Below are 18,859 nucleotides of genomic sequence, written 5' to 3' on the forward strand. Positions count from 1 at the left end.
GCTTTATATGAAATCTATATTTAATTTAACATTAATTTTACATTATATTAATTTTGAATCAGATAAGGAAGCATCACCTGATTATGGTACAAACAGTAACAAGAAGTTATCTGTGTGCATTCAGTGTCTGACAGCCAAGAGGTCGCATCCTGCTCAAGTTTCCAGGAATGAACAGTGAAGGCAGAGCACTTTTACAGTGCAAATAAGAATTAAAACCAAATTAATTATTTGCAAAAACACAGAAACAACCACAGTAAAATCTCTTCCAGAATCTTGTGTAAACTCATACTATAATAAACTGACTTGTTTCTTGAGGTATTTGCTGATGTATTTCTTTGAACTTGAGAAAATTTATAGCACTGTACCCATGACAGTAACTACTCAAATGAAATACAAAATAAGGCTTGTTCCAAACTTCATAGTAAAATCCTCAAACTACAAAATGGAGGATGATTGGAATTATTTTGGATGATGCATGACAATAAAAATGTCAGCTGTGCTTTGAACTAATTGAAACTACACCTTACATACACTTGTAATTTATTATCAATACTTCTATTCTGAAATGCTCTTTTAGCAAAACATTACTAAAATGAATTTCTGCTCATGTAAGGCTAAAGGTTTTACAGTTAGTTAATAATCCCAAATATCTAGAATTATTACCTGATGGTGCCTATTTCTCCCTGTTGACTCTAAGAGAATCTTGAACAAGTATCTCAGAATTTGACAGCAATTTTTGGATGTCAATCACCAGACAAGAGAACTGCCACCCTTCTTTTACATCTAATATCCATCAGCAGAATTATTATTTTATAAATAGTTATTCTAGTACTCCTGGGGCATATAAATTCTTACCAGAGAAAGTCAGTCTGGGTTTTTCTGTTGTCTTCTTTAACTACATCTAAATTTAACTTCTGCCAGTAGCTCTGCATTGGTCAGAGATAACTCATCAGATCTCTGACAGAGCCATGCTGGCAGGTTTTGCAGCACACCTATCTTTAGATTAGCCTTAGCACTGAGTTAAATTGCATCAGCAGTCACGGCTCCCTGGAGGCTGATTCACAAAATTGGGATTACCTAAAGTACTCGTGGTTAAAGGTACAGCTTCTGTGTCTTTCACATTCCACTCTACTGAAATACCCGGAGGAGAAGGGGGATAATTTAAACTTTTCATTGTAAGTGAGTCCTCAGCAGCTGTTTTTCAGCTGTGAAAGGCATTTGTAGGAACAGTGCACTGTCAACTGGGGCAGCGTTAAATCAGTGACGGTGACGTGCGAGGCAGCAGACATGAATCACGGAATATCAATCAATCAATCAATAATGAATCAATATCTGCATCTGACTGTTCCACCCAATTCTGAGATGGGGTCGGCACATCCACACAAATATGGGCCAGGACTCTCTTAAACTGTAGTTCTAGTGAAGTGAAATTTTATCAGTTTTGGTGACAAAAGTAAAATGAATCTTTTTTTTGCAGCAGTCAAGTTAGTCTGGATGAAGGGAGTTCCAGGACTTTTTCGCCAATAATTTCAAAGAATTATATTTTGGTTTCCCTCCTGTCTTCCTCCACACCTAGCTTTTTTGTTTTAAAGCACTAGAAATCATTAAATCTCTTCATTACAAATCAGTCAAAATCTAAATAATTTCACACATTTTTTTCATTGCAAACATTTAAGCAATTTACCACTATTTTAGGCCTGCAGAGTAAAATAGAAAGTAGTACTCATCTGTCACTGTTCTGTTTAGAATGCACCTATTAGATGTGAAGTAGAATTAGTTATCTGCTAGCTGTTTTTCTATATTGGCATGAAATGTAGATAGAGATAAATTTATGTACTTGACACACTAAAACCACTTCAGTATCCTATCAACGGACTGGAAGAGTAGGTAGGGATTTTTACACTTTAAAAGGTAGAATTACGTTTACTGCTTTCATAAGTTACATCAAGTAGACGTAGTGTGATTCACAGCAAGTGACAGAGAGGAATGGATTTTTTAAGAGGAGAAAAAGATCAAATCTGTAACTGATTAAATATTTGCTCCCAACAGACAAAAAAAATTGTGAAATTGAAGATAGTTTTCAGTTTTTTGCCTTCTACACAGTAAGAGGTGGTAAAATATTCCTGAAGTGTAACAGGAAATATGGAATTCTAGTTTTGAGTCACTGCAATGATTTTACCCATTTCCCTTAAGATTTTTAAAAATTTAACTGAAAAAATGTTACCATTTATATAATTTTCCACCTTTAAATCTGATTGAGAATATGTAAATTTCTTCTTTATGAAAATGTTACAATTGTTTGGCTGTTTAAACACAATCTTGCATTTAAGAAAAGAACTCCAGAAATTGCCCTGATATAGGATGGAATCCACAAGATGATCCAACTTCAGCACAAAATGTTGTGGTTTTGCCTTACTGTCTAATTAGGTCGCAGATGATATTTTTTCTTTTCTTATTCTATAACTTAAGGGTTAAGATGATATTTTTTCTTTTCTTATTCTATAACTTAAGGGTTAAATTATTAATTAAATTATCCATTATTTTTATAGCTGGCTCTTCTGTTTAATATCTCTCCCAGATATGTTTTATCATTAACAGATTAACAAGTCTGACAGACAAAGACTTTTCTTGGAAACAAATATTTCTTCCCAAGTGCAATGCCTTAAACAGGACTTTTGGATTACTTGTTTTGTTTTGACCTATCTATCTATCTATCTATCTATCTATCTATCTATCTATCTTTTTTTTTTTTTTTTTTTTTGGTACTAACGCCTGAAAAATAGATGTCAATACTAGAGTTCTTTTTTTTAGCTTCCTACACACTGAAGAGGTCAAACATTCATTTAGGGCTTAGCTTATAAACCACATTAAGATACTGACACATGATACAATTCCAGAATTCAGTTAACATAATTAAGGATGCACAGCAAGCACCATGCCTAGACTTTGGTCTGGATCTTCTGAGTTGTATTGTGTTTATTGTCTTCACTATAATTTCTTAGGGTTACAAAAGAAGTGCTGCAAATGTGATTTCCAAGAGGGTTACAGTATTGCTGTTAAGCGTCTCTAAAAGATTGGTTTTATCTAGGCAATAATTTTGGAACATACAATCTGAGGTACAGTGCTGTGGCACTGTGAAGGCCATTTGGAATTCAAAATGCTTCACAAATGGCAACATTATAAAGTGTGATTGCATCCAGTGGTATTCACCACAAATGAGCTTGCTCAGTATTCTTCACGTTATGATTTAAAGTCCCCTTCTAGCCTCTGAGGATATATATGAGATGCAATTTATTCAAAATTCAGAAATATTGCAGATGAATTACAGACTCCCATAAAAACATTAACTACATATACATATATTGTAGATATATCATATACCAGATTAAATAAATTGAGAATTTACTGCAGCTTACACTGAAAAAAATGCACAGGCTATTAAATAAGCCATATTCCAAATCAGATACATAATTTATCTAATCAGATACTTAATATATTGAATCAAAATCACTGCACCTGCTACATCAAATACATCACAGATTGAATGAAACATACCATCCAAAGAGCATATCGATAGTAAACTAAATCATGTTGAACAGCTACGTAATTTACTAAATTAAATAAATTGAGCCAATACAGTAGTCACTGAGCCTAGCATACAGATCATGAACAAACACAAAGCTTAGAGGTTTTGAAAGAGCTTGCCATGTGTTACCAGTTTCTGTATCTTTACTTCTATCTTATCTTTAAATGGAGAAAGTCTTCCAGAACCTTGGAAAATCAATTTTTAATCAGTGAATAAACACCTGGCAATTTAGGTATCATACTTGAACAATATCTGCTATCATTCTAAGACATCCAATGACTTCAAAATTATAAATTTAATAGTAAAACAGAGATTCAAGAAATTCCAACTAAAGATGTTCCCTGAGAAAGTCTAAAGAAAATATCCGCTTTTGGCTGTTTTTCCTGTTCTTAGAAGAAAGCCATAATGAGAAGGAGCAAGGTGAGTACAAGATGAGAAAAGAAAAATCTTATTTCAGAGACATTTTTAAATAAATAAGTCACATGCTTAAGGCCGGATGGCAAGTTTAATGGGACGCAGACCAGAATTCTTTCTTTAACTAATTTTCCAAAGGCCAAGTATTTTCAAAAAACATTTACCTAAGGCTAAGTAGTACAGCATTGGACTCCCTATGTTCAATTTAATCAGAGTTCTGCCAATTAGATTGGTTTAGTCTAGTAAGTTCATATTGTTTTATTTTAATTAATAGAGCATATCATTTTATAAAAAGCATTGTTGAAGATAAATGTAAATCAGTATAGACATTTTTTATACATTCAATAGTCTTCAATTATAAAATAAAAATAAATATTGATTTTCTGACTTTTTTTTTTTTTGAAAGGCTTACTTCATAAAAGAGACAGTTGTGGTTCCAAATGTCATGTCAGTACTTCTGCTGCAAAATCAAGAAGGCACTATTGCCAAAGTCCAGTATATAATTATACCCATTTTGGAGATAAGCTGAGCTTGTACATAGAGTAAATCTGTGGTTCTAAAGTAATTAATTCTTTTAAAAAGTCTGTACAAGTACATAAAGCCGAATGAACTAAGATTTACAATTACTACAGAAAAAATATTGTAATTGGTAGTTTGTGTTTCATTTGATCTAATGTTTAAGACTCCCTAAAGCATCATATAAACATCGTGTTGACACTCAAGTTCACACAGAAACTCCTACCTTTTTGTGAATAAAGTTGAAACTTTGATCTCAGGGGAGGCCCATCCTTTCAGTAACTGGGTTGGACTCGATGATCTCAATGGTCTTTTCCAACCCAGTTGATGCTGCGATTCTATGATGAACACATTTATCTGGGAGCTTGAGATACTTGTTTCCTCTGAGCTGCAAACATACACAGTTTGTTTTTATTTTTTTTATCACACAGTAAATATTTAACCTCTGTTTTCTTGAAATGGTACAATTGCAGACAAGAGATACAGGAAAGATCAGAACTTTTATAACTGTATTTCACATTCCCTTCCAGTACCTCTAAGTGTTAATATCCATGGGAAAACATAAAATCCTCTCCAAATTCTCTCAGCTCCTGAGTGGAAATTATTTCCTTCCCTGAGAAGGAAATGATGCTGTTGCTCATTAAACATTTTCAGTGCTTACCTAAAAAAGCAAGGTGGTGTTCTCTGAAAGCATTAACAAATCCTGAGGTGTCAATACATGGACAGATAGAAACTCTGCAGAAACCTTTTATTTTTAATTCTCTTTGCCCCCTGAACAGGGGGACCAGCTGGATTCTTGCACCCACTAAAGCATCATCTATAACTCAAACCAGCAATCAATACCAAAAGCAGATGTTTGATGAAAACTTCTCTTGCTTTCTCAGCTTCAGTTCCTTTAACCCACACTGAGAAGTTAAAGTAAGAAAGAGGAACACTATTGATGTAAAGGGCAAAGCGAGGGATGAAAAAGCCATGTCAGAATTAGAAAAGGTAAACTTCTTTTTACAGAACTCTTCAATACAGTGGATTGAACTCAACAATCCTGTAATTCTCTAAATTAGACTGCTTTCATGTAAGGCTCAGAGTTGCCGTGTTTTGAAGAAAATACATTTGCATCCTTTAGAGACATTCAACAGTGCTTTAGAAAGCCATCTAGTGAAAGGTCAATGGTGCAAACACTGCCTTGCCTATAACCTTTCATTTCTAATGAAATGCTCTACGGATTCCCGAGGGGAAAACAGCTTGTAGAGCTCCTATAAATTTTATTTCAAAAATCAAGTTCCCACACAGCACATTTAGAGAAGCTTTTTAACTCTGCTGCCCACCACCTTTCAGGAAAATCAGTAACCTTTAGCTCTCATCTTGTCTTTGCCTTAATAGCCAAGGAGGTATAGGCTTAAATTTAGTCCTGTTTTTCAAAACTGTATTTCTGAACAATTAGCTTGCTGTAGGTTGCTGCGTGGTATAAAGTCTTTCAGGATAGAAGGACTGTCGTGTTTGCAATTTTCCTAGAAATATACTGGCTATTTTTACATATAGCAGGAGAAAAAGTAAGGCTAATTTCAACACACAATGCACAAAGCAGAACCCTGTGTGTAACCCTGCTTTTATAGGGGTTTCTTGTATCTCAGTGGCCCCACTCAGGAGGACATCACTGAAAATGTGGTGTTGCCAATAATTGCAGCTGAAATTGAGTGAAACACTTAGTTGTGTTGCCTTAGTAGGAGATTAGATTCAAAGGGGCGCTATCAGTTGCTTTTCCCAGATTTATTAGAATAAAGTGAGTAACATGGAACAGGGCAAACATCCCAACACTGAGAAGGCAAACATCCCAACACTGAGAAGGGTCAGCAAACAGGAAACAGTTTTGCACTGGTATCAGACTCTGCAAGTGAAATATGACTTTAAGGAGACAAAAGTTTGTTGAGAAGTCAAATTATGTTAGTTCACACAGCATTAAATGTCCAAGAACTTAATTTAGCAGAGGAGCTGCTCTGATAAATCTGTTCCCTCTTCATGCCAGATTACCAAGAAAAGGATGAAAAAATTCCATTAAAGAGGGGAATAACAGGATATTTTTGATAAGGAGTTTTTAACTTTGGTATATGATTATGCATCATGAAAGGAGGTTTGCAATGTAACCATAATGGGAAGTTCATATCCACGTTACAAGGAAGTACACATAACTAAAATCTGCATTTCTTTTGTGAAACTTGTAAACTGAAACCACATAAACTCCATGATAAATCAAATGCATGAAAACATCCCTATTACTGATAAAGGATGTCAAACTTCTCAAAAGTTCTAAAAATATGTAGAAACTCTACAATACATATCCTTAATATTATGTAATTTCCACTAATTCTTTTGAACAAAAACTCCAGGATCCACTGAGAGTTATAAAAGGAAGAATTCTGGATATTTAATGTCATGCCAATATTTTAAGACATATGACATACCTGATTTATTTTATTTTAAGCTGACCTGAAAATACTTATTTAAAATCAGAAAAAGACCACATCAAATTCCTTAGGGAGCCATTAAAACCATAACTTACATAATTCCAATCCTATCTTCCTCTTACACATATATCTATATATACATAAGTATATATAGATGTGTGTGTTACTTAAAGTGAGACCTAGGAAGGTGAAATCTTTTCTTTGTTAGGTATAAGCCAAAAGCAGAATTTGGATCAGAAATTTGTGACTGGCTTTCAAGTTTCACAGAAACGTCATTCAAATCAACTTTTTTCAGACCTCTCACTATGGTGGGATTTAGGGCTGGAATCATCCACCCTGGCAAAGCCAGAGGACCAAGTCTGTGGGCTGGGGGGTCCTGGGACACAGCATTTCACACAGTGAGTAGGAGACCTAGAGCAGTGCTCTGATATCAGAAGTTTTCAGGCTGAAATAAAGGCTGATTTCCTCTTTTTGCTGTGAATCAGCCCTTACTGGAGCCACATGCTTGCAGGCAGGAGCTGCAACATCCCCACTAAATACAGCACGGCGAGCTGCTCTCCAAATCACCCAATTTTAGAATAGTTTGTGCTCTGCTCTTTTCATACTTCCAGGCATTATTAGATAGAGTCTATCTGCTTAGCTCACAGGAATAGGAGTACAGAATGCAACAAAAGAAAAAGAGCCTTCAAAAAATAACTTGACATTTTGACTTTCCCCCTAGAAATAATTGGAGTCATCTTTAATTTCACCCAGGCTGGAGATAGTGTGCTAAATAGTCAAGTGCTCTGTTACAGTGCTCTGGAAGAATTGCGGACTTTTTTTACTTTTTTCTAATTTTTTAACTACTTACATAAGACACTTGTGATTGGACATTAGGGCATCAAAACCTTTTGCTGGAGAGTTCTTTGGTAGCTACTTTTCTACTTTTAGGTTGGTGACATGGGTCACAGAAAACAGTCCTAAACCATATCTAAATAAAATAAAAGTGTATAAATATTACTCAAAAAATAGACATGCATTTCAACAAGCAGATAATCAAAGCTAGTTATAGGGCATTTTGCAGCTCCTTTGGGAAAGCTGAAACATGGTTCATTAAAACAGGATGGGGAAAACAATCTGTATTTAAATGTATTTGATGCCAAGAGTTTAATCAGAGAGGAGAGCTCCTTCTTACTCTATGAAAATGACATAAACAAATAAAAGAGTATTAAAAAAATTGGTCTAGAGATACACATTTATCTATTGAAATAAATGAGTCTATCTTTTGATAGATAACCACTTTGTGATCACAAAGTGCTTTTACTATTTGAAACAGCTGCATCATATACTTATAGAATTAGTGAAAAAAAAAGAAATAAAGGAAAAAATATTATAGGGTACATAATAAGTTTTGGGAAATTATATATATATATACGCATATATATATATACACACATATATATATATATGTAAGTAAAGTATGTGCAGGCCCAAAGAAATATTCCAGGAAAATAAAAATTTCCCATTTTGCTCTTGAACCCCTAGAAGGGCAGGTAAATTAGTGGTCAATATTTCAACCCACTTAGATGTCTGTTGAAAAAAAAAATTAACAAAATTGATTCTCATCATAAAAAGCAGAACAAAACATGCTTGAAATGCATTTTACATAGAATATCAGAGATTTTACATAGATATGGCTTTAAACAATTAGGCTCAAGTTCTAATGAACTGTTCTGAATTATCTTCATAGGTCATCACACTGCTATATCCCTTTCTCTTCTTTCTCTGCTACAAACTGTTGATAGTCTTACCAGTGGCCTTTAAAAATGGAAGGAATTTATGCAAAAAGGTTTGAATAAGTTCTCAGAGCAATGATACAGACTGTGAGGGGTACCCAAAGCTCAGGGCTGAGAAATGGTGCTTGTGAGCAGGTGAGTCATTACCTGCGAGAAATGAAATGCCAGCAGCTGTTTGGGGAACTTTTGCACAAACAAAGCCCCAAGATCTGGAGCTCATCCAGATCAGGATACAGAACCTGGCTACTTTTCTATTTATTTCCCACAGAGTACCAAGATTAAGGCTCATTCCTTGCAGATTTAGCATAAATACTTATCAGCAGCTTTGCTGAAATTCTGCAGGTGCTTTGCGGAGATTTTTTTTTTTTTTTGGACTCAGAGAATAACATGTAAATACATTCTTGTTTCCTTGAACATCCTGTTTATACTGATAGCACTAAACAAGGTCTTATACATCTCTCTCATTTCCTGATAAATTATGTTTATTCTGATAAGCTGGAAACTCCCATGCCTTCCTAGTACTGCATTTTTTTTCTTTTAAAATTTTCCCAACTACCATGGCATTATATTGAAAGGGTGAAGCACCTGGCTCATCACACCTGAAAAAGCACAGGTGGCATATAAAAATTGAAGTAAACAAGCAATTAAACAAAGGAACTTAGTAAAGGACAAGAGAAACCTACTGTAGGAATTGTGGGACATGAAAGGCATAGCTGAAAACAGTCAAACAACTAAATAAGAGCCAAAACTGCAGCCCTTGCCTTGGCATTGACCCTGTGTGATGCTGGATAATCTCACTGGACCTCAGCCACAAAGCCTCATGTATCCTCATGCTATAAAACATTTTGAAAATATAGTGAAAATCAAAATAAAATTGCTGTTATTAATACACTTATTTCCCCTGCTATGTGCTTCTAAAAGACAAAGGAATGAGAGGAATATTTTGTTTTCCTCCTAAAAATTCAAAGATAAGGTATGGGACTGAAAAGTTATCAGTATCTTCTGATCATTGGAGTAGGATCTGTACCAAAAAACACCCCAAAAAAACCCAAAGACTTGACTGGGAAAAAAATACTTCTCACTTTTTCTTTTTTTTTTGTTCTGTCTTCCGATAGAAAATCCCAAGCAAGCAAGCAAGCAATCATTTGTTTGTCTGTGTTATTTTCTACTATTGAGACAATCCTATATATAAAGATTTTAACTGCTAGATTTCATCTATGTGCATGAAAAATGCCCCATCATACTGTTTGCATATTATTTTTTCATCATCCCAATTCTCACCTGCACCATTCTCCCATCTCACAGACTTCTACAGAGAGAAATAACTCCTTCTATGTGTTTAAATAGAAAAACCCAACAACTAAACAAAAAGGTGTGACACAGAAAACTCATTGATATTCTTGACAATTGATTTTGATTCAGATGCATCTGCCTGTTAAAAGAGTTGTCAGACAACTCCGTGGTTTCAGAAACTTCTGTCTAAATCATCTCTGGCATTTTCCACTAAACTTTTCAGTAGGAGTTTGAAATACATCACCCTGTTATTTAATCCTGACTCTCCAAAGAATTTACATATTAGCATTTGAAAGAATCTCTTACCTTTAAAGAAATCTTTACAGCCACAGTTCTGAAAATGCATAGCACATCTTCCTTGGAATATTTATTTCTGTCACAAAGATGAGTAGATATCATGTATTTCATTGAGGAATTTAAAGTTCTTCACTCACATTTCCAGACATTGGATGTAATAAGGATGGATAATGACAGTTGCCTTCTTACAGTGCCTACAGATTTTCTTCAGTTTGAACAAATTCTTTTGGTCCTCTTTTCTGGTTTCTCTGCACTGTAACTAGAAGGGATGGGAAGAACTTCTCTCTATACAGTCCTACTCATTATAAGGATGAATGAAGCTGAAATTGAAATCTGACTTTCTCAAAATGTACCACACATAAAAGAAATATATTTTTGAATATCTGGAAATGAGAAAATCATGGGCTGGAAATTAATTTTGTGTTAAATAAGAATTGGACTGTCCTAATAAATAGGAGTCAAATCAAGCCAGGAATAGAACATGTTGCATGTTTTGTCAAAACCAGAAAACCTGCTAAGCTGTATTAGAAGTGTTATTAAGACTGTCAAAATCTGTTTGGAATAACACAATAAGGTGTCATGACAACTCCCATTGCAGTTTCTTCAGATGCCATAAGCAATATAAAATCAGAAAATATTAAAGTGTGTGGATTTAATTTTTTAAAACACTCAGAAATCCTATGATCTGTGTAAATATATTTTTAAATTGTTATATTCTTTTTTTTGCCACAATCCCTAAAGAAATGAAAACCAGTGCTTGTCTTCTTCCATTGTAATGCAACCCGCTACTATAAGCATTGATACAATCATGGCTACTGCATTTACCAATATCCTGGGTTGACCATATGAAGCTTTTATCCCCAATAAAATGGAGAATAGCCAAAGCCTATCAGATGTTTCTGTATTTATTCACAACTCAGAGAGATGTCTAAACTTTTATGTTTTGAAGCCACTCCAGAAGACTGGAGTTGAAAGAAACCAAAGGTTCCCAAGTGACCACAGTACAGCAGTATTTTCTCTTCTGATACAATAACACTTGGAAGCAAAAACACACAAGCAAACAAACAAGACCCTTTCTAATTTTTTTTTCAGTATTAACATTAATAAAACCATATGTTCCCTAGACAATGCCTTTTCTTATAGTATTCCAGGCTCTGGCTCTCAATGCAAACCTCTGAGCAGAATTTCAGCTTCCTACCTAGGCATACTGCAGAAGTGAAGGTCCTTTTTTTTTTTCCTATGATTTTGTCTTTCAGATAAGAAAATCAAGCACAGAAGGACAAATTATGTAAAAACAGAAAATAATTAAACAAAAATCATAAGTTCATAATGGAGCTGAGAAATAAATTTACCAGATCTTTTCTTGATTTAAAAAAGCACTTTACTAGAGGTGAAAACTAAATGCTAAATTGAAATACAAGAATTTTATTTTTTTATTTTCACAATATCATATAAAAATGAAAACTAATTAAATGTAAAGTTCTTTATAAATATTAGTGTTTTTTAAAAGAGAAACAAAACCAAGGTTGTGTCTTTTTTCCATTTATGGGATTTTATTTGTTACTTAGTTTTATAAGGTGTATATGAATGACTATCTAATAAAGGATTTGTGACCACTGAAAAAGCAGCTACAACATCAGGTGACCGGTTCAGGTAGTGCTTACAGGCCACCAAAAGGGGAGAACTTTTCTTTATGAGATACAGAGCTGTTGCAAAATTGTCATAATCCCAATTATCCAACGCCAACTGGCAATGTTCTTGAGAAGAGTATCTACAAATAGTGAGGAGAAATAAAGAAGAGCAATGAAGACATTGTAGAAATTTGAACTTGGTAAAATTTAACTGGCAAAATTGTAAGAAACCTTTGTTCTTGTGTGCAAACAACACCAAATATTTTCTATTGTCAATGTTCTCTGTAAAGCTGATGATCTACAGGGATTTTTAATGTGCTCTAGGAAACTGTGATTAAAATTAACATTAGGTAAGAGACTAAAACCTATCTTGAAATCAGGAGGGGGCAAGATGATTTTCTGTGAGAAGAATATACTGAATATTTTTAGTTTAGTAAGCTTCACCTTAAGGGATTCTCTTGTCCTCCTTAGACTGTTCTACTTCCAGAGATGCAGTGAATGACTGTTACCATACACTTAAAAAAATTTGAGTGCAGTGCACAGACCTCCTGAAGAAAAAGTTTTTTTCTTAGTCAATCCAAAGAGTTTGTAAAGAAATGGATTTTTAGGGGAAGTCACACTTTTCTGTGCATTTCTCAGAAGTGGACATTTTAATTGGATGCCAACTGAACTCCCAAATATTTGAATAGAAATATTTTCTTCTGTGGCTTGCTTGGTGTTCTTTTGTGTGTGTGTGTAGGTTTATATATGTATACATATATACATATATACATATACATATACATATATATATAAGAGGAGTATTTGCCAAATTGTTTAACAGAAATAAATTGATTCTAAGTAAAAGCAGTGTTGGCATATTTATGTGAACAGCTCTCCATTACCTCTGTTTCTCTTCTCTGCAGAGGGCTCTGGTTGTTTAAGTGATGAAATTGTTTATACCCAGGATAAATAAGCAGTATACATTTTGCATAGGGTACGTTGCCTTTGCAAGTGCACAGATCAGGTTGTTTCACTTATCCCTGGTTCCTTCAGTGGAATGACAAAATATTTTGAAGTAGCATCTTCTTGTATGTGTCCAAAAAGGTCTGTACGACAAAATTTGTTTCCACAGGGACACAGGATATTTACATGGCACTAGATCACTAAATATTGGCTCTTTTACTGCTTTGCTTTCTCCGTAGCCCAAAACAGTTTGTGGTATTTATTGGTAAACCTGGCAGAAAAGTGTACATTTTCCACAGAGAATGAGTTTCCCTTGCTACAAAAAAAAGTTCCTTTTGTTAATAAATATTGCCCAAACTCTTAAAAAAACCCAAAACAACAACAACAAAATCAAATCAAGGTCACATATTTGCTTTTATCCCAGGAATGTGTAAAAATTTAATCAGGGTCATAACCTCATTTTATGAAGAAAAAGCTTCACTTGCAGAGGCTAATCCTGAATGGAAATGGTTTCATTTGAGGGATGTAGCACAGTTTTCGGTATAATTAGGATTGACTCTCTCTGTATATAGCAATAACCTTGACTTGAGAAAATGTGTTGAACTCTAATGAAACCTAAAATGGAAGAAAACAATTGATATGAGAAAACAAAACATATAAATATACATAATATATTGAAGAAAGCAGAAACATGGACAGCTGCATCCTTTACATAGCCATCATCTAACCTTATTAAATATTTTGCACACACTTTGCTATAAAAAATTATAGGAGCTTGGTGTTTCTTGTGGCAGAGATGTCTTTTTATTTGTACTAGAACATGGACATCAAAAACAAAATAAAACTTACTAGACTGGCTTGTTGGATTCCAATAATATTCCCTTATTTCACTGTAATTTGATATAAAAGCCAGGAGGGACAATTACACGGTTATTGCAGTCCCCATTTCATTTCTCCAGCAATGTCTGTTATTTATTTACCACCTTCTCATTGGGTTGTTTTCAGGCCCACATTCCTAGTAAATATAAACCTTTTTTCCTTTGGTGACTGTTAGGATATTTCATAGCTACCAGTGAGGCATCTGTGACTCCTTCAGAGTTAAAAATGAACATTTATGACAAAAGAAGAAAACAACAAGTGATACGTATTCAAAGTACTAACACTTTCTGCCAGATAATATGGATGCACTTTCAATTGCCATCTAAATGTTGCTGGAAAATGTTAAATAGCATTTTGTCTATCAAGATTTTCTGGGCAAGAGTATTCAATACAGAACACTGAAGAAAACTTTGCTGTGTTATTTTTTGAGTTGTAAAAATTGTTTACAAAATCTAAGTTTTAATTACCTTTGAGATTTACAGTACTGATTTGGCAGATCTCTCCCTGTTTTCATCGCAGCAGGAAAAGGAGAAACAGCCTAATAAAGACAGGTAAGCATAATTGCTCATTACACATTACAACTTCTAGAGGGGATTTCACTTGCTGCTGAAGGATTGAGACAAGCTTGCAGTACAAGAAAATCTTAAATGAACAAATTCTCTCATATCTTGAAAGAAGCAGTATGAAAAGTGAAGGCACTCCAGAGTAGTGCTCCCCTAAACCCTGACTTCCAGGGTTATCAAACCACTCTGCTGTGGCTGCCAGCTTTGACACTGGCAGAAGAATACTAAAAAAATTAAGTCTGAGACTGACAGGGGGAACAAAGAATGTTACTGATGTCAACATGATGCTTCCTGACTTCTGTTAAACAGCAAGAAAAACTTGGCAGTTGCTGGGCAAGAGATGGGATGTTTTTTCCATAATATATCTAATATTTTTTTTTTAAATAACAGTGGTATTGGATCAGATTTGTTTATGTTGAAATAGTATGAAAATCCTGAACACTTTCCCTATAAAGAAAAATAGCTGAATAAGACAATTCTGTTTAGAGACATTAATAAATACAACCTCAAAAAGCAATCTCTTCTTAAAGGCATAAGTCAGTTTTGAAAGGAAATAATTAATTTTCTTCTGGAAGAAATAGAAAATTTGACTTTTAATTAACAGCATCAAGTCAAAAGAAGTATTAAGAAAGAGAACAGAGGACAAGAACTGAAATGGAATCATTATGTCTATAGAAGAAGATTAGAAGCCAAAGTGTTAGAAATTCGTAAGACAAATTTGCAGTGGGTGAGGATCAGAGTATATCTGGGAGAATAGGGGAGAACAGAGTAGGAAATGGAAATGGAATATTTATGGAATGATGGGAAGATGAACTTAAATGGAAGGAAGTAATCAGACCAGTCAATGATCTGCTAAATTTAACTTCAAATGGACTCTTTTTCCTTCATACTCATGATCTTTTAGACTTTATTTATTGGTACCATAATGTATTTCATGATATCACCCTCAAAAGGAGGTGCAAAAAAGAGTAAATCTAAGAAGAACAAGCATGAAAATAAGTGGTTGATATCTGTCTAGTGTGACTAAAAGTCTGTTGTTAAATAAGGACTAAACGGATGGCATAGGATTGATGCATGAGTTTGACTGGCACAATCACAAGATTTTATACAGAAATAGTTTCAGGATCCTACCCTGAGCAGATGTGTCATGGCTACTGCATGAAGATTATGCCATCCTAGCCAGTGACCATTCCTAGGACACAGACTATAGCTGAGCACTGGAAAACAAGTCCCACTGGAACTGTGAGAAGGCCCCTGGTGTAGAATTGGCTCCTGTCAACCAGAATTCTCCCAGACACCTCCTGGCCCTGTTTCAGGGCCTCAACAATACAGGCTGCACACCCACTGTCAGTCTGCAGGAAGTCATTTGGGTTTGGCAGCTCAGGAGCTCCATGCCACATTAGTTTCAATACCTGGGAGGGGATCCTGGACTTGTTAGCACAAATGTAGCCTGACTCCAGAGTATACGACAGTGTTTAAGCTGTTGTGTGTGCCTCCTTTTCCTCCACCAAGCTGTGACACTAATACAACTTTGTACTAACACATAATAGAAGGAACAAGTTTTCTCTGAAGCACTAAGTCTCTTTTATTTCCTCTTCTTTACACCGATCAATGTTAATTCTGAAATTTTCCTGGTGTGTACTTTAAAGCATTAAAATAAGGAAGACAAAAAAAAATTCTAAACCTTTTCTTTCACATAAATCACACAGTCTTATTCTAAATCACACAAAACTGGCTGTCCACAGGAGAGGAGAAAGCATTTGAATTCTGAGACAAGATAGCAACTGCAAAGGCAATTTTAATATATAAAAAAGGTCACCACAGTGATGAGCATAATGTGTGATGCTACAGTGGTCATTAACAAGATATTGGGACATTATTGTAGAGTCCTCTCCCTTATACCCCAGTAAGTTTTGCTGCCAACTCATAGAGCTGAGAATAATTAGACAGTATAAAAACAACAATAAGACATAACTGAGCTATCATCAGATCTATTTGATAATTCATAAAGGACTATCAATCTGTTGTCATGTAAGTTAAAACTTTGTTGAACCATATTTCTCAATTTTAGATCCTTAGAGCAGGAACAAAATTCTGAATGGCTTTTCCAAAGAAACAAAACTCTGAATGGCTTTTCCAAAAATAATTTTCAGATTTTAATCAAGGGTAAATCTTGTTTTCATTCAGAGGGGAAACACTGGAGGCTTACTGGCAAATCCTATTCATTACAAAAAGTCCACTCACACCACCTCACATTGGTGACCAGATGCTGGTATTTCCATCTCTTACATCTCCCTATACAAAAGCCTCAATAGATCAAGTAAAACTGTCTTTTTAACACTGCAATACATGCTGTTAATGATTTGGTGGCAATGGCACCAGGGAAATATTTGCCTTATTTATATCTGCTTGCCTATCCTATTTCTATGTTTCTTTACCTTCTTTCCACCTCTTCCCCAGACAAGAGGATGTACTCACTCTTGTGATGGTAGCTATTGCTTCTCTCTGGAGACTGTAAAATATTGAAAACAGAAGAAAAAAATAAACACACAGAACAGCTAAAGAAATCCTCAATCAACTCCAAGGGTAAAAATAGCCAAATGTTGGTGGAAAGTCTTAAATTTGATTATAGTAATCAATAGGCATTTCCACCAGTAACATAATGTGGGTCAAAAGGACATGTTCAGTTTTCCAGTGTAGTAGTTAAGAAGAGAAAATAGTGCTACAAATTATAGCTATTACTTCTGGAATAAAAACGAAAACTTATGAACCTGTTTTCTCATTATAAAAAGAAACATAAGAAACTGCTTTAGGAATATATCTTCCTCTTTTTGTCCACACTTGTGTACATATAAAACTTCTACAACTAAAATCTCAAAATTTCATATTTTCTTAGAAATAATAGTTAATCATTAAGTGAAATGTCTTCTGTCCTCTTTCAAAGGGAAGGATATTTAAATTCAAAATATTGCCCTCATCCTTGTTCTAAAATTCTGACTGTCAGATACTGTCCTAAAAATGTGGGAGCACATATAATAAAGTTGATGCTTGGGGGAAAAAAGTAGGTTTATTGAAACTAGAAAGAGACATTGAAACTAGAAGGTTCCATGAAATAGACTTGATTTGAAGAAAATGAAATAGCAACATTTCTGAGATTCAAAGAGGACCATCCATCACCATAATTCAGTCAAATTTTTATCCACAGCCAACAGTACTAGTACCTATAAGGACTATTTATTTTGTTCTAGAACGAGTTAGAACATGTAGTTAGGAGCATATACATGAGTGTCCCTCTGCCTTTTTTTTCTCCTGCATCTGATTCAGGCAGAGAAATTACTTAAATCTACATGTGACTGTTCAAAGGATGCAATCTGTTACAGACCACATGTTTTAAAGGAAGAACAGATCATGAGCAGGTGTATGAAACTAAATTGTTGCAATTTACAGTGTTATGCCTAAAAGGGATATTTCATTTAGTCAGAAACTTTCTGCCAGCTCACCACCAAGATATGTGCAGTGTTTTGTAGCAGGTAAGATACAGAAAAAGTGAAATATCAAGGTATTACTCTATCTGATAAACATGGTCAGAAGCATCCTTTTATTCCTCGTCAAGCAGACCCCCTTCAGCTGCAAACCAGTGCCCTATAATTACAAACCTTTCAAGTGAGACATGGTAATGGCCTCTGTGCACTCTGCTTGTCTATCACAATGCATTTTTGACTGCTACATGAGAATAAGCCAGAAGTCAGGAAAATGAAGAAACAGATTTAGAAAAACTGTACGGATTTTTGTCATCCATCTTTTAGATTAAGTTTTTCTCTTGTGTTATTTATATTTTCCTTCATGTTTCTACTTCCTTTATCCACATGTGAATGCATGTAGTATGAAAAGAAGGGTGGAAGAAGAGGCAGAAAGTGATTAAAAAGTTGAAGAAAAAAATATATTATGTAAATACAGACATGAAATAACTATAAATAATCATAACAAATATTTACAGTTTAGATGCAAATGGCTAATGTGTCTATTTTCTTACTTGTGTATATGAAAAGTTTAAACAATTCTTTGTACACAAAAAGCTTTTAAAAGCATCTTTCTATTATAATTTAAATATTACAGCACATGCTGAAATCTCTGGATTTCATTACTCATAAATATTTACACACAGAGTTTTCTAGCACTGAAATAGAATGTTCCTAGTCTCACAGCAAAGACAAGCCTCTGCTTGGTCTGCCTGTGGGCAGCAGCAAGCACATAATAACACCTCACCCTGACTTTCACGCTTACCATGAGGTGAATAAGAGCAGTCATTTCTATTTTCAGAGAATTTTGGTGCTTTAACACACAGCTGTGTTAGCTACAACTGTGCTTATGAAAATATACGCTCCTTTTCTGGTGATTCCCCCAAATCACCTTGTTTTACTGAAAATGACACATAGACAATGTCTAAACCTTTCTAATATTTCTATAGGTCAGATCATGGAACAAAGGATTCCTCATT

At 34.6% G+C, this 18,859-nt stretch overlaps 1 long non-coding RNA gene across 3 annotated transcripts in view; it reads left to right on the top strand.

The window, feature by feature from the left end:
* LOC135298685 (uncharacterized) overlaps nt 1-18,859 on the top strand; it is a 67,473-nt gene that overhangs the window by 34,392 nt on the left and 14,222 nt on the right. Inside the window, exon 3 of one of the 3 annotated variants that reach the window (XR_010360730.1) lies at nt 14,273-14,349. The exons of 1 other annotated variant lie outside the window; for it this stretch is intronic. This is a non-coding gene — a long non-coding RNA (uncharacterized LOC135298685). The remainder of the gene's footprint in view (nt 1-14,272; nt 14,350-18,859) is intronic. One more of the 3 variants, XR_010360732.1, reaches the window with a different exon arrangement.

The sequence above is a fragment of the Passer domesticus genome, chromosome 4 (assembly GCF_036417665.1).
Source record: "Passer domesticus isolate bPasDom1 chromosome 4, bPasDom1.hap1, whole genome shotgun sequence".
In the NCBI taxonomy this organism is placed as follows: domain Eukaryota; kingdom Metazoa; phylum Chordata; class Aves; order Passeriformes; family Passeridae; genus Passer; species Passer domesticus.